Raw genomic sequence first — 17488 nt, 5'->3', positions numbered from 1 at the left:
ACAAAGGGAAAAGAAATTGTGACAACTATAACAGCATAATAAAGCATATTTTAAAAGAAGAATAATTAAATACCATCAGTTTAAAGAAAAGTAGGAAATGATAGCCATGTCCAGCCAACCAATTGCTGTGGGCAGTTATGGTTGGTGAGGCGTATTCATTTTCAATATACAGGAGATACTTGAGGGTAAAGGAAGCAAAACCATGTGTTAAATGCCCACATTGGAGATGCCTCCTCCTCCACTGTGCTGTGACTAGGTTATGTACATGTTTAATTGTCTCACCATATTTGGGACTGTTTTTGTGGCATTGTTAAATTTGTGTTGAACACACAGTGAAAGGACTAAAAATTTTATTAGTGTTTCTAAGTATACTCAACTTTGGAGAGAATGCTGTATTCTGAATCCGTTCCTATGTGAAAAACTGTAAGAAGATTCAATGACAGTGCCTGATCTTAATCTTGGAACATTTCCTTAATGATGGCTGGATTTTACTTACTACCTTCCCACTTGCTTACTTATTTTACTTCCCAGCCTCCCAGTTGGGTTGGATGACCACATAGCACTTTTTCTCTCACTTTCAATTATGTATCTGACTATGTGGATTTCAAGTAAAATAGTTACTGGTGACTAACTGGTGACTAAATTTGAAAACATAAGCAGCAAAAGTACCTAAAAGAAAAAAAAGGCATGGTTCACTCTGCTGAGTTTTAGAAAAACACACTGCACAATACAATATGGAGCTATCTATTGAATCTTTTCACATATTCTTTCCCTTGTAACAAGAAAAGAAATATTCTCCCATGATTTGCAAATCCCTTTATCCACCAAAGAAAAGGTAATATGAAGTGAGCAAAACAAGAGGATACAGCAAAATAGAAAAAGTGATTTTTCAGAGGCTCTGCCATTAGCCTGGACATGAGAGTTAGCAGCTCCAAGGCTAATTTCCTCACCTGTACAATAAGAATGATAATAATAGCTCCACATACTTGTTTTGAGGATAAAAAGAGACACACCAGGTCAAATGCCTGGTACTTAAAAAGGGCTCTTTTATCTGAAGAGTAAAACTATTTTCAATAGGGGAAAAATAAAGAGAAAATGATACTTATAAAGACTAAGTAATAACAAAAGGAAAAGCAGAGGAAATTTTTAAATACAAAAACTACATTTCCATGAGGTGAGGTTCAAGAGAGAAGCCTGAGGAAATGCAACACCTAAATGGCTCTTTCAGTGAAGACCTGGAGTCTGTAGCCTAGCCAAGTAGACACATGCAATTGTCCCTCACAGTAACTCAACATACCCTTCTTTATTTTCTCCTACTTCCTAGTTTACATAAAGCCACCAGGATCTCAGCTCATTTCAGACCCCACCAAAAACAGCACCCTCAATAAATACTATCCTTGCTGCACCCCATCTCCCTTCCCAGACCAGCTTAACACAACACTGGGTGGACTAGAAAGTTACACCAAGCTGAACCATCAACTCAAACACAGAGTCATTATTACTGAGGTTTAAACGCTAGTAAATACTGCCTTGGCTGGTGTGGCTCAGCGAATTGAGTGCTGGTCTGCAAATGAAAAGGTACCAGTTCAATTCCCAGTCAGGGCACATGCCTGGGTTGCAGGCCAGGTCCCCAGTTTGGGGCGTGTGAGAGGCAACCAATCAATGTATCTCACACACCAATGTATCTCTCCCTTTCTCCCTCCTTTCCCCTCTCTCTGAAAATAAATAAAATCTTTTCAAAAAATACTTTAAAAGCTAGTGAATGCCTTAACAAATTAGTACCGTATTCTTATTCTGGGCAGGCCATTGCCTTAATCCTGGTCAAAACCAAGAGGGAGAGGCATTAGAAAAATCAGCAAAAAGCAAAATTCACTTCCTATTAACTACAGCATCAAATGTCAGGAGGCAAAAGGTTGAAGCCCACATTGTAGGCTCGAAACATTTTGTGATAGTTGTCCTTTATTGAATTTTGTTTTTATTAAGCAATCTCTTATTTATTTTATTTTTTTTTTTAGGCTATGTTCCCTTATGTACATAGCTGGCCTTATTCATGCATGCCACATGTATCCAATCCCCAATGGTTCTCATCTGAGGCAATTTTGCCTCCCAGGGGGCTGTAGGCAATGTCTGGAGACAATTATTTGTTAGTTGACACAATTTGGGGGTTGGGTGCTACTGGGATCTACAGGGTGGAGTCCAGGGTGCCAATAAACATCCTACAATGTACAAGACAGGACTATACAACAAAGTTATTCAGTTCAAAATGTCCATAGTGTCAAGATTAAGGGCCCTGGTCTAGACCATACTAATGAGAATTCTGACACAAATTCTAATCAAGATCCTTAAAAAGTAGGTCTATGAAGAAAAAAAGCTCAAATTTTCTAAATCTCTAGTTTCCAGACTGTTGAAATTGCCCTTTAAAATCATGTAACAAGCCGGGGTAGCAGTCCTCATACCAGACAAAACGGATTTCAAAGCAAGGGCAATAAAAAGAGACAAAGAAGGACATTTCATAATACTTAAAGGAACAATCAATCAAGAAGATATAACATTGATAAACATATATGCACCCAACAAAGGAGCACCCAAATACATAAAGCAAATACTAGAAGACCACAAGAAGGATATCAACAACAACATATTCATAGTAGGGGACTTCAACACTCCATTATCAACAATAGACAGATCATCAAAGCAAAGAAACACCAAGGATATACAGGCATTGAACAACACACTAAACCACATGGACTTAACTGATATATATAGAACTTTCCACCCCAAAGAAGCAAAATATACATTCTTTTCAAAGGCACATGGGACATTTTCAAAGATAGACCACATGATAAGACAAAAAACAAGCCTCAACAAATTCAAGAAAATTGAAATCATATCAGGCATCTTTTCAGACCACAATGCCTTAAAACTAAAAATCAACCTCAGAGAAAAAAATCAAAGACACCCAAACTCATGGAGATTGAATAACATGCTATTAAATAATGAATGGGTTAACAATGATATCAAAGAAGAAATCAAGAACTTTCTAGAAACTAATGATAACACACAACAGCCCAATACCTGTGGGACACAGCAAAAGCAGTCCTGAGAGGGAAGTTCATAGCAATACAGGCATATCTGAAAAGGATAGAAGAATCTCAAATAAAAAATCTAACCCTAAAGCTACAAGAACTAGAACAACAAAAACAAACAAAGTCTAGGGTAAGAAGAAGGAATGAAATCATCAAGATCAGAGCAGAACTAAATGACATAGAGACTAAACAAACAATCCAAAAGATCAACAAAACTAGGAGCTGGTTCTCTGAAAAAATAAACAAAATCGACAAATCTCTACCAGTCTAATCAAGAAAGAAAGAGAGAAGACTCAAATAAACAAAATCAGAAATGAAAGAGGAGAAATCACGACTGATACCTCAGAAATACAAACAATTATAAGAAATGACTACAAACAACTATATGGCAAGAATTTGACAACCTAGAAGAAATGGACAGATTTCTAGAAACATATAACCTTCCAAAACTGAATCAAGAAGAAGTAGAAAGTCTCAACAGACCAATAACAAAGAAGGAAATTGAAACAGTAATCCAAAATCTCCCTGCACAAAAAAGCCCTGGACTACATGGCTTCACAGGCAAATTTTACAAAACATTTAGGGAAGAACTAATTCCTACCCTCCTCAAACTATTACAAAAAATTGAAGAAGAGGGAAAAATCCCAAACTCTTTCTATGAAGCCAATATTATCCTAATCCCAAAACCAGGTCAAGACACAGCAAAAAAAAAAAAAAAACAAAACAAAAAACTACAGACCAATATCACTGATAAACATAGATGCTAAAATCCTCAATAAAATATTGGCAAACTGAATCCAGCAACACATTAGAAATATCATACACCACGATCAAGTGCAATTCATCCCAGGGATGTAAGGATGGTTTAATATTCGCAAATCAATAAATATAATACATCACGTAAACAAAATGAAAGACAAAAATCACATGATCATATCGATAGATGCAGAAAGAGCATTTGATAAAGTACAACACCCATTTATGATGAAAACACTCAGCAAAATACGAATAAAGGGAGCATACCTTAACATAATTAAGGCTATATATGAGAAGCCTGAAGCCAACATCATACTCAATGGACAAAAACTGAAAGCATTCCCCCTGAAATCAGGAACTAGACAAGGCTGTCCACTCTTTCCTCTCCTATTCAACATAGTGTTGGAAGTCCTAGCCACAGCAATCAGACAAGAAAAAGAAATAAAAGGCATCCAAATTGAGAAAGAAGAAGTAAAACTATCACTATTTGCAGATGACATGATAGTATACCTAGAAAACCCTATAAACTCCACTAAAAGACTACTCGATATAATAAGTGAATTTGGCAAAATAGCAGGGTACAAAATAAATATACAGAAATCTAAGGTATTTCTGTACACCAACGATAAAATATCAGAGACAGAGGCAAAAAAGAAAATACCATTTACTATAGCAACAAGAAAAATAAAATACCTAGGAATAAACTTAACCAAAGAGATAAGAGACATGTACAATGAAAATTACTTAACAATGAAGAAAGAAATTAAGGAAGATACAAATAAATGGAAGCAAATACCATGTTCTTGGATGGGAAGAATCAACATCATCAAAATGGCCATACTACTCAAAGCAATTTACAGATTCAATGCAATCCCTATTAAAATACCAATGACATATTTCACTGACCTATAACAAATACTCCAAAAATTCATATGGAACCAAAAAAGACCCCGAATAGCAAAAGCAATCTTGAGACAGAAGAACACAGCAGGAGGAATCACGATACCAGACATCAAACAATACTACAAAGCCACTGTGATCAAAACAGTCTGGTACTGGCATAAGAACAGACATGTAGATCAGTGGAACAGAATAGAGAGCCCTGAAATAAACCCAGACATCTATGGTCAACTAATCTTTGATAAAGGAGGAAGGAACATAAAATGGAGTGAGAAGAGCCTCTTTAACAAATGGTGCTGGGAGAATTGGACAGGGATGTGGAAAAAAATGAAACTAGACCACCAACTTACACCACACACGAGAATAAACTCAAGATGGATTAAAGACTTAAATGTAAGCCGTGACTCCATAAAAGTCCTAGAGGAAAACATAGACAGGAAAATTTCAGATATCCCATGTAACAATATCTTCACGGATACATCTCCTAAGGCAAGAGAAATGAAGGAAAAAATAAACAAATGAGACTACATCAAAATAAAAAGTTTCTGCTGAGCAAAAGAAAACATCAGCAAGATGAAAAGGAAACCAACCATATGGGAAACATATTTGCCAATGATATCACAGACAGGGGTCTAATCTCCAAAATATATAAAGAGCTTATACGACTCAACATCAAGAAAACAAACAACCCTATTAAAAAATGGGCGAAGAACCTGAACAAACACTTCTCTGAAGAGGACATACAGAAGGTTCATAGGCACATGGAAAAATGCTCAACATCATTGGCCATCAGAGAGATGCAAGTAAAAACGACAATGAGATACCACTTTACACCTGTCAGAATGGCCATCATCAACAAATCAACAAACAACAAATGCTGGCGAGGATGTGGAGAAACAGGAACCCTACTGCACTGTTGGTGGGAATGCAGACTGGTGCAGCCACTGTGGAAAACAGTATGGAATTACCTCAAAAACCTAAAAATGGAACTGCCTTTTGAACCAGCAATTCCACTGCTAGGATTATACCCGAAAAATTCTAAAACCCTAATTCAAAAACCTTATGCACCCCTATGTTCATAGCAGCCCTGTTAACAATAGCTAAGTGCTGGAAACAGCCTAAGTGCCCATCTGTAGATGAGTGGATCAAAAAATGGTGGTACATTTACACAATGAAATATTATGTAGCAGAAAGAAAGAAGGAACTCCTGCTATTTGCGACAACATGGATGGAACTAGAGAGAATTATGCTTAGTGAAATAAGCCAGGCAAAGAAAGAAAAATACCATATGATATCACCTAATACAGGAAACTAAAGAGAAACACAAACAAACGAACTAAATAAGCAAAGACTAGAATAGTAGTCAGTAGGGGGGAGGGGGGAGGGAGAGAAGGGGGATAAGTAAGGGGAGGGTCTAGTCAAGGAAGTGTATGAATGACTCATGGACATGGACAACAGGGAGGTATATGATTGTGGGAGAAGGGATGGGCTGGGTGGGGGGAGCAATGGGGGAAAAATGGGACATCTGTAATTGAAAAAACAAAAAATAAAAAATAAAAAAGAAACCTTAAAAAATAAAAAAAAGAAAAACCAAAAATAAAAAAATAGAAAAATAAAATAAAATCATGTAACAATTTTTAGTGATTTTTGAAAGTGTAAAATGAAGAAAATATGTCCATTTTTTAAATACCTGAAAATTCTAATGTTCTAAGTGAGAGTTATTGTTATTGATTATAAACTGTTAAAACTTTAAATATAATCATATGTATAATATGTCTACAACACTATTGTTTATCATAAGACAAAATTTATGGTATTAATTTTTTAAAATAATATACTTCAAATGATGTGTTCAATTTTTACTTATTCTTTAACTGAATTTGTATTAAATATCACCTCTTTTCAAATTCTATTTCATCTCAAAAGTGGGGTCAGAGGAAGTTTTCTAAATTTTAACTGTAGCATCCTCAAGCCCAATGAATCTGATTTACAAGAAACACAACCTATATTTTTCTGCTAATAATCCAATATGTGTGTTAATGAGAAAAAAATAAAGATTTAGGAGGTCTCAGAGAATGAGCTGGGTGGGGGTGAACAGTGACAGCAGACTGATGGAGACTGAGATGTGCCAGCACTGTGGGTGAAGGACTCAGCAAAGGAACAAGGGCCTCTGCCAGCATTTCTATCTGGGAGAAAGCTTTTCCACCTAGCTCTAGCCCTGATGCCAGATAACTGTCCCTCCCTGTATATCTCTGGTGCCTTTCAAGCTGCTATGCCAGTACTGGAGCTCAGAGACAGTGAGTTGAGATTGGTCAGGAGTAAAATGAGAAAATCCAGAGAAAGCAAGTGTGATAGAAGCCAGTACAGTATTCCCTCACTTATCATGGGTATTACGTTCTAGACATCCCCATGACAGGTGAAAATCCATAAAATAGGAGCCTTACATTTATTTTAGTATTTATATATATTGTAAGGCTTTATAAACCCTTCCCACACACTTATAAAACATTCCCAGTCCCTTATTTACCTTTCCCACTCCCTTATTAAACTTTTTCCACACCTTTATAAATACTTATGTTCTTCAACATATTCTACACTCTTAAACCTACGTAACTTTAACATAAGCATTCAGTACTGTAGAATTTTATATGGGTACTCACCAGTGAAGTATACTACAAGTTGAACATTGAAGATGATGAATTAACTGTGCAGTACTGATGATGATGAAGGTGATGAAGATGAGATGAATGTACTGCACAGCAAAGGTGAACATTACAGCTCTTCTAAAGGCACCACTTCATCAGGCGCTTCTTCAGGTGGTGCAGTAGTATCTTCAGCCTTGTCCATAACTTCTACTTCTGCTAAAGGCATAGGTGTAACCGACCTCTTCGTTTGAGTGATGAACATAGTTATGGGGAGTTGCTGGCACTGCTTCTTCTTCTGATTGAGAATGTTTTTGTAAACTGACATGGCACTGTCGATTGAATTTGCAAACTGCAATGAACAAACCATATGAGGGTCCCATTCTTCAGCCACTCATTGAAGTTCTTTGGCCATTCTGACCATGGTTGCAAGATGATCAAGTGTTAGCCCAACCTCTTCCTCTTCTTCAACCCATTGTTTATCTTATTCCTCATCCTATTCTTCACTTGCTGACGTAGTCAGCTCCTCCATGTCTTTGTCCATCAAGGGCTGAGAGTGCACATCAATCAGGGTATTTATGTCTTCAGTACTCATGTCACTAAAGCCCTCTCCTCCCAGTATTTTTGCAAGGTTCATGGCCTTATCCACTGCAGAGTGACGGATTTCATCAGGGAATCCCTTGTAATCATGGACCACTTCTGGCCACAATTTTTTCCAGCTGGCATTCAAAGTCTCACTCTTCATCTCTTTTATGGCCTTTTGAATATTTTGGAGACATGATGCAATTGTGTACTCACGCCAGTACGCCTTTAGCGAGAAGTCTTCATCTGAGTCCACGGCTTCAATGAGGTTTTGCAGGGCATTTCAGGTGTAGAGCGCCTTAAAAGAGTGAATAACGCCTTGATCCATTGGCTGAATGAACGATGTGGTGTTTGGCAGCAAGAAGTCTATCTGGATGCCATCATATGTCAGGTCGACACCACGGCCTCCAGCATTGCTCATTATCAGAAGCACTTTGAAATCAAGGTCTTTCTCTGCCAGATAAACCTTAACCTCCAGGATAAAACATTGATGAAACCAATCAGTCGTGAGGAGTTTCATGATCCAAGCCTTAAGGTTGTACATCCAGTACACAGGCAACACATTCTTAGTTTTCTCTTTTAGGGCCATTAGGTTCTTGGACTTAAAAATAAGCCCTGGCTTTATTATAAAGCACACAGCATTCTCACACATGATTAAAGTTACCCTATATTTTTGGACCTTGAAACCAGGGGCTTTTGCTTCTTTCTTCATAATGAAAGTGCGAGACCGCATTTGTTTCCAGAATAAGCCCGTTTCATCCATGTTGAAAACTTGTACAGGCTTATAGCCTCCTTCCTCAATGATGTCTTTGAATGTGTTGTTCACATACTCATTGGCTCCGGCTTTATCCACAGAGGCAGCCTCTCCATGAAGAGAAACGCTCTTGAGTCCAAAGCATTTCTGAAATTTGGTGAACCAGCCCTTGCTGGCACTGAATGGGGTTGGTCTGGTTGGAGAAGCACTCGAAGGTCCTGCTTCAGCATTGTTGTCATCATCCCCATCTTCATTCTCATCACCGTCATGATCATCCCTTTTTGCTGCTAAACGATCATACAGTTGCTTGGCCTTTGTCTGGATAGTGTTTGTATCCAGCAAGATATTCTTTTTTCTGCAATCATTTATCCACACAGCTAATGCAGACTCCATCTTCACAATGATCTTATTGCAGGAAGTAACCACCCTCTTTGCTGTTTTGTTGAAAGGCACTGATGCTGTAGACCTGATATTCTTCTTGTCCTTTTTTATACAGTGAAACATAGACTCATTGATCCCTTAATGGTGTCCACCAGATGCATAGCTTCTCCCTTCCTTCAATATGTCGAGAAGTTCCACCTTCTGTTTTATGGTAAGCATCTTCCTCTGGCACTTGGGTTCACTGCCAGAATCCTTAGAAGATGCAGAACATTTGGGTGGCATCGTAGGGATTGCAATAAATTCAGTCTTTAAGGAAAATTTCACAAAAGACAACACCGCAGAGCAAAACTACACATGGTGATCGGAGGTAGGAATGAAGTGGACAAGGCAAGATGCTGAATGTATGCACACAGTGCGTGATAACAGACAGACTGATGGTATGGTTACTGAACCAATCAGCGCCCAGGATACACAAGGCAATGCTCTGGTTGGTTGTCTTCTGTCCATCAATCAGCCAATCATGTGCTGTGTACAATCTCACATAGGAAAATGAACTCGAGCGTACACCTCATTTTCAGCATAATGTATGTGTTCATCCACAGAAAAATACATACTGTAAACTGTGCAGTATTTTATTTTGATTAATATTCTTTTAATGTTAGAATCATTTATTATATATTTTTTTAAATTTTAGGCAAATATCATTAAAAGCATAAATACTATGCATATAAATACGTATACAGTACCACAAAATCCCATGATAGAGCAAAAAATCCACAATAAGTAATTAAATATAATATTTTAAAATATCCCGCAATACAGTGAGGCCACGATAAGTGAATTGCGATATGGAAAGGGACTACTGTACAACAGACACCCAAAAGGAGGATCCTTTATTTGTTTAAACAAAGCACACTTTGGAGTAGACTTTCTTAACTTCAAATAAGAACTGCTATGTGTTAGAAGACAGACTAGAGGAAGATGGAAAAGAGCAAATTGTTACAACAGGGAATAAACCTGTGGAAGCTATTGGCTTTGAGTATATTATAAAATGGCAAAATCAGCTGAACAAGTTCCAAAATATTTTTTTGAAAAACAGTGCAGTAAATTGTGCTGGTGACAGCCCTGGCCAGGTGGCTCATTTGGTTGGAGTGTTGTCCCATACAGCAAAAGGTGATGGGTTTAATCCCCGCTAGGGGCACATACCTAGATTGCAGGTTCAATCCCCAGTCGGGGAGCTATGAAAGGGAACCTGTTGATGTCTATCACATTAATATTTCTCTCTCACATCAATGTTGCTCACTCTCTTTCTTCTTCTTTCTTCTTCTTCCTCCTCTTCCTCTTCCTCTTCTTCTTCTTTTTTTCCTCCTCCTCCTCCCCCTAGTCCTCCTCCTCCTCTCTAAATTCAATAAACATATCCTCAGACGAAGATTTTTTTAAAAATTGTGCTGGTGACAAAGGGGGCATTGCCAAAGCATGTCCTATATTACAAATTTAGATTGTCAAAAAACCTACTGTGAGCATGGGATGAAGTCACAGATATTGCTGATCAGCTCAGACACCTGGAAGTCCTTAATCTCAGTGGAAATAAACTGAGATTTCCCGCTGGCTCACTATCTCTAACTGGAATATCTACACCGAAGGTTTTGGTTCTTAGCCAAACAGGAATAACATGGGCCGAGGTGCTCTAGTGTGCTGCTGGGTGACCAGTCATCCAGGAGTCTAACAATCTTTCATATCAGAAAGGCTGGCTCTCACTCTACAGATGATCAAGTTATTAGATCATTCCTCTAATCAATTAATTGATGAAAATCAGCTGTTTCTAATACCTTACTGCCCATATTGGAACTAATCCTTTCTGACATTGAGATTTCTTCTTTACATTTGCCAGGTGCTGGCATTTGGTGCAAAATGTCAATGTTTCCTTCCTTGCAATACCTTGTAGTCAATGACAATCAGATATTGCAATGATCATTCATCAATAAGCTGGATAAGTTACAGTCTGCACACTTTGTCCCTCCTGGAATCCCCTGACTGAGCGAAGCAAAGCAAAGACTATCTGCCAATTCATTATCACCAAGATTGGTCGCTGGAGGCTTTGAACAAATGTAAAATTCTTCCCAAGAGAGGAAAGGAGCTGAGTTGGATTACCAAAAAGCATTTGAAAAGGAATAGAAAAAGGCAAGTGGGCATCAGGATCAAAGACAAAACCAGGCCAAATGAAGAGTTGCTGGCAGCCCATCCCAGATACCTGTCACTCTGCCTCATATATGGTGCACCTGAAGATGGGGAATGCAAAACACAACAACCATTTTTGCTCAAAAACCAACTAACACTGAAAATAAAATAACCTAATCATATGGACCAAAAAGTCCTAGAGAAACAATTGTTGGACTGCATGACAATTTAAGGTGAAAAGATTACCGTCATGACTTCTCAAAGTTCCTATGTCAGACCTTCTGTTGTCCTAGGAAAGTCTCAAAATGCCAGGAGAGACACTGAACTAGAAAATAACCAAGTCATCACAGTTTTATTCTGTGGAAACTGGAGATTGTCTATTAGTGCAATGGTGACAGCCAACAGTCAGAGATTAGACTATTTATCGTGACTGGGGTTCACTGGAAAGAAATGATTCATTGAAACAATTCCACTCTCAAAAAAAAAAGTTTTATAACTTTCCATAGGTATAGAAAAGGCTGTACTTTTCATTGGGAAGAGACCATTTCTAGGCTTGTATATAATAGCATTAATAAAGGCTTTGTTCCTACTGAAAAAAAAGTTTGAAAATATACTAAAAATAATGTTTTTCATTGCTCATTGTATTATATAGGATTCTCCAAAAATGCAGAATCAATAATATGAATATTATGTGACTTAATATATATAATATAACATGTATTATATTATATATGCACTATATATAAAATATAAATTTAATATGTAATATGGATATTATACATTATACAATATATAAAATAAATATATATACACAGAGATTGAGTATATACAAGGTCTGTCCAGAAGGTATCCAGCTATGTAATATGAGAAATAGAGATATTTTTATTGAAGAAGAAACAAGCAACATTACATATGATAATGACACTTCAGTCCTCTTCAAAATAGGCACCTTGGGACCTCACATAGTTCTCCCAACTGTCATCAATTGCCCCATTGTATTTTCCTGAATCTCATTGATAGTCTGAAATCTCTTCCCCTTCAAAGGTGGTTTTAGTTTTGGGAAAAGCCGGAAGTTGCAAGGTGTCAAATCTGGGCTGTAGAAGGGGCTGAGTCACCTGGGTGATTTGATGTTTCACAAAAAAAAAAAAAAAAAAAACTCTGCACAAGATATGATGCATTAGCATGTGTATTGTTTTCATGAAGCTGCCAGTCACCAGTTGCTCATAGCTGTGGCCTTCTAAATCATCTGAATAGTTTCCGTGGAAGAATGTTCAAGCTTAACGCAAAATTGGATGCAGATTCGTTGCTCTACTCACTCAATCATTTTGAATGCAATGGCCACACGTACACATGAGTACACATCCTCACTCAATGGCATTTACCACCCCCACTGACTTAAAGTGAAGTTGTCATTGTTCATGCATGCATGTTCCAGTCTACTCTCCTTGACTGCCAGGTTACATTGATGTTGAACAAACTGTTCTTGTTATAGTAACAGTGGTTGGACTTTTTCTGGACAGACCTTATATATCATATATATGTATTAATATGAAAAATAAAGGGTTTTATTATAGAGAACTGGCTCATGTCATTATGGGGGTTGGCAAGTCCAAAATCTGCAGAGATGATGACCCAGTTCAAGTCCAAAGCCTGGAAGCTGCCGTAGCAACAGGAAGAGCAATGTCCTATTTGGAAGGCCATCAGGCAGAAAATTCTCTCCAACTCAGAACAGAGTTAGCCCTTTGTTCTATTCAGGCCCTCAGCTGACTGGATGAGGCCCACCCTCGTTCTGGAGGGCCATCTACTTCATTGAGTCTACTGACATAAATGTTAACCTCATCCAAAACCACTCTCACAGAAACATCCATAACATTTGGAAAAATATTTGGCACATGCATTGAGACCATTGAAGAAGAAAATAAAAAAGACACTAAGGGAAGAAAAACTGGAAATAACTTAAATATTCATTAATAGGGAATCAGTTAAAAAACTAATTCTGCCACACACTGATATAAATAAACCATTATTTTTCAGTGTGGCACAAGATTGTTTAGTGTCATGGAAAATTTCTTAAAAAACATTGAACAGGCTCTGCCATTATATAAGTGAATTCTTATAGTACCCTGGGATAAAACTCATCCAGGCCTAGACATTTGGACTTCTCTAGTACACTCGGAGCCAGATAACAGAATCCTAAACAGGAAAGGAACATTGTGGTCATCTCATCCAAATCTCTCCAAGAGTGACAAATAAAAATAAGATGATAGTTTATATATACCTAGAATTATTGACAGAGCTTTGATCTCAGACATTTAAAAATAATAAGCATTTAAATGTCATATCGGGGTTTGCTACTGAACATCAAAACAAGTGGACTTCTGGCCAAGATGGAGGCCTAGACAGACATGCTGCGTCTCCCTCCACAACTAAGAAGGAATACAACTACCTCAAAATTATAGACAACCAGAAGTTCCAGAAAATCAAGCTGCATGGAAGTCCAACAAACAAAGATATAAAGAAGAAATACCCATCCAGACAGGTAGAAGGAGCGGAGACGGGGCTGAGGGGACGCGGTGTGGTGGCCACAGCAGCAGGTCGGTGGAAAGCGCAGTCACTCATTTTAAAAATTCAGGAGGGACACCTTGGGAGCATTCCCAGCTCCTGACCAGACCACGCACACAGCTCATGATCCCAGTGCCAGGGAAAATCAAGTCTCATTGCTTCTGACTGTGCAAACCAGTGGGAGTTGGGGCAGTGGAAAATACTTCCAGTCTCTCAGCAGAGTCCACTTGTTTAAAGGGCCCCTATAGTTCTAGAATGTCTGCAGACCCACCCACTCTAGGAACAATGGCCAGGGCAACATCTAGAGAGGCGCCAGTCCCATACGAAAGTGGGAGAAGTGCCTGGAAAGGGGGTAAGTGCTGAGCAAGCAGCATTGTTCCCTCTCTGGCCCCTCCCTACATACAGTGCCACAACATGGTGAAATGGGTCGCCCTGTTCTGATGAATACCTAAGGCTCTGCCCCTTACAACGTAACAGGTGTGACAGCTCTACCTAAGACACAGAAGCAAACAAACACAGGAGCCTGTCAAGTTGAGGAGACAGAGAAGTATGGCCTGAAAGGGAATGGATCAAGGTTCCAGTGGGAGAAGTAAGTGACGAAGAGATAGCCAACCTAACAAACGATGAGAAAGCCAACCTAACAGATGCAGAGTTCAAAATGCTGGTGATAAAGATGTTCACAGACTTGACAGATATCCTTATGTATGGCAAACACATAAGGGAAGAAGTGAAGAATATGCTAAATGAAACTAAGGAAAATCCATACAAAACCAGTAGTGAAGGAAAGGATACTGGAGTTCAAATCAATGATTTGGAACATAAGGAAGGAAAAACAGTCAACCAGTACAGAATGAGGAAACGAGAATTGAAAAAAATGAGGAGAGGCTTAGGAACCTCTGGGACAACTTTGAATGTGCAAACATCCAAACCATAGGGGTGCCAGAAGAAGAGGAAGAGCAAGAAATTGAAAACTTATGTGAGAAAATAATGAGGGAAAACTCCCCAAATTTGGAGAAGGAAATAGACATAGAAGTCTAGGAATCACAGAGTCCCAAACAAGCTAGACCCAAAGAGGACCACACCAAGACACATCATCATTAAAATGCCAGAGGCTCAAGATAAAGAGAGAATTTTAAAAGCAGCAAGAGAAAAGTAGAGCGTTACCTACAAAGGGGTGCCTATAAGACTTTCAGCTGATTTCTTTAAGGAAACTTTGCAGGCAAGAAGGGACTGGCAAGAAGTATTCAAAGTCATGAAAAGCAAGGACTTACAACCAAGATTACTGTACCTAGCAAAGCTACAATTTAGAATGGAAGGGCAAATAAAGTTCTTCCCAGACAAGGTAAAGCTTAAGGAACTCATCATCACCAAACTATTATTATATGAAATGTCAAAGGGACTTACTTAAGAAAAAGAAGATCAGAATTATGAACATTAAAATGACAACAGCTTTTCGCGCGTCCTCGCTTCCAAGATGACCAAGAAAAGAAGGAACAACGGTCGTGCCAAGAAAGGCCGCGGCCATGTGCAGCCTATTCGCTGCACCAACTGCGTCCGATGCGTGCCCAAGGATAAGACCATTAAAAAGTTTGTCATTCGAAACATAGTTGAGGCCGCAGCCGTGAGGGACATTTCAGAAGCGAGTGTCTTCGACGCCTATGTGCTTCCCAAGCTGTATGTGAAACTGCATTACTGTGTGAGTTGTGCCATTCACAGCAAGGTAGTCAGGAATCGCTCTCATGAAGCCCGGAAGGACCGAACACCTCCACCCCGATTCAGACCTGCGGGTGCTGCCCCACGTCCTCCACCAAAGCCCATGTAAGGAGCTAAAGTCCTTAAGGACTGAAGAACAGTTCTCTGGAAAATAAATAAAATGGAAGTTGTACTTAAAAAAAAAAAAAAAGACAACAAACTCAACTATCAACAACTGAATCTAAAAAATAAAAACAAAACCCAACTAAGCAAACCAGAATAGGAACAGAATCATAGGTGTGGGAATCATTTGGGGGGTTATCAGCTGGGAGGGGGAAGGGGGAGAAATGAGGAAATGGTGCAGGGATTAAGAAGCATAATTGGTTGTTACAAAATAGACATAGGAAAGTAATGAATAATAGAGAAAAGGGTGAAGCCAAAGAACTTATATGCACAAACCATAGATATGAACTAAGGGGGGTGAAATTGCTGGAAGGAAGGGGAGTACTGGGCAGAGGGGAGCAAAGGAGAAAATAATTGCGATACTGTAACAACATAATAAAATATACTTTTTTTTTAAAAGTGGGAAAAGTACAAACCTGCTTTGGCAAAATAATGTTTCACTATTCCTGTTTTGTGTTCAAGTCAAGTTCATGCAGGGTATTGTTACCATCAAAGGAAGCCCCAGAAGTAGGTCTCTGTCCTGCCTATGCCTCAGGATTACATGGGGAGTGACATAAAAATATCGTTGTCAGGACACATCTCAGACTTAATGCTAGGATTTCCCTTCCCTTCCAGTGATAATGCTTTATTCAAACTTTGGACTTGCTTTATTTAGACATGCCCAGAGCAAATGCAAAAAAGGGAACAGGACTGTAAATTATGATTCAAAATAAAAAACAGCCCTACAATTCCAAAAACACTGTTTTCACAACTACTCTTTCCACCTCTAAAATAAAGCTTGGTGTCAGAGAAAGTCTTAATAATGCCATTTCTGAAGTTAATCACAAAAAAGTACAACAGTTAGAACATTGATTTTAACTTCATGTCTGGGATCAGCCTTTCAGAATCCAGTTATGTATGTATAATACATCTATCTGTTAACAATAGTTGAAGGTTTTAATGCCACCCCATTAGAGTTTAAAGCTCTAATATTAATGACAAAAACATTCTTCTTGTGCCATTTGCCATGTGTGAACTACAACAAAGTCTACACAAATACTAGTTCTTCTTTCCAGAATGTGACTTTAATTATGAACCTGCTACTCGAGAACTGAATAATTACGTCTGTAATCTTTACAAACCTTGTCAAAACCATAATGAGAAGAATGCCTAAAAAACACATTAAGACCAGGATCCCTTCAAGATGGCGGCATAAGCAGACATGGCTCACCTCTTCACACAACCACATCAAAATTAAACTAAAATAAAGAACAACCATCAGCCATAACCGTCAGAAATCCAGTGGAATAGAAGTCTGACAACTATGGAATTAAAGCAACCACATCCATCAAGATGGGTAGGAGAGGCACAGACTTAGAATGATCTGGTCTCTTACCCATGTGTGGTAGATAAATATTCAGGAGAAATATCTCGGGAGTGAAGAGTCTCAGCCCTACATCAGGCCCCCCAGCCCAGGATTCCAGTGCCAGGAAGATAAGTCCCCACAACTTCTAGCTGCAAAAACTAGCAGGAATTGAGTCAATGAATGAAACTGCTAGAGCCCAAGTAGTTCATTTTAAAGAACCTACATACAGACTCGCCTACTCAGATGCACTCCCTCTGAGCTCCAGCACTGGGGTAGCAGCTTGAAAGGCACCAGTGGCATAGAGGGAGGAACTCAACTGTCTGACATCAAGGCCAGCAGAGGCCATTGTCTCTTTTCTAAACTCTCTCAGCACAAAGCCAGCAAGCTGGTGCCATATCTGAGATTCCATCAACCTGGCTAACACTGT

At 38.7% G+C, this 17488-nt stretch overlaps 2 pseudogenes; both read left to right on the top strand.

Annotated features, from left to right (window-relative positions):
* LOC150012667 (tubulin-specific chaperone E-like) overlaps positions 1-11674 on the top strand; it is a 36551-nt pseudogene extending 24877 nt beyond the window's left edge.
* Positions 11675-15296: 3622 nt separating this feature from the next.
* LOC150012666 (small ribosomal subunit protein eS26 pseudogene) lies at positions 15297-15666 on the top strand (annotated as a pseudogene).
* The last annotated feature ends 1822 nt before the right edge of the window (positions 15667-17488 follow it).

The sequence above is a fragment of the Furipterus horrens genome, unplaced genomic scaffold (assembly GCF_987537825.1).
Source record: "Furipterus horrens unplaced genomic scaffold, mFurHor1.1.pri manual_scaffold_4, whole genome shotgun sequence".
Taxonomy (NCBI): Eukaryota; Metazoa; Chordata; class Mammalia; order Chiroptera; family Furipteridae; genus Furipterus; species Furipterus horrens.
This window is presented reverse-complemented; position numbering and strand designations above follow the sequence as displayed.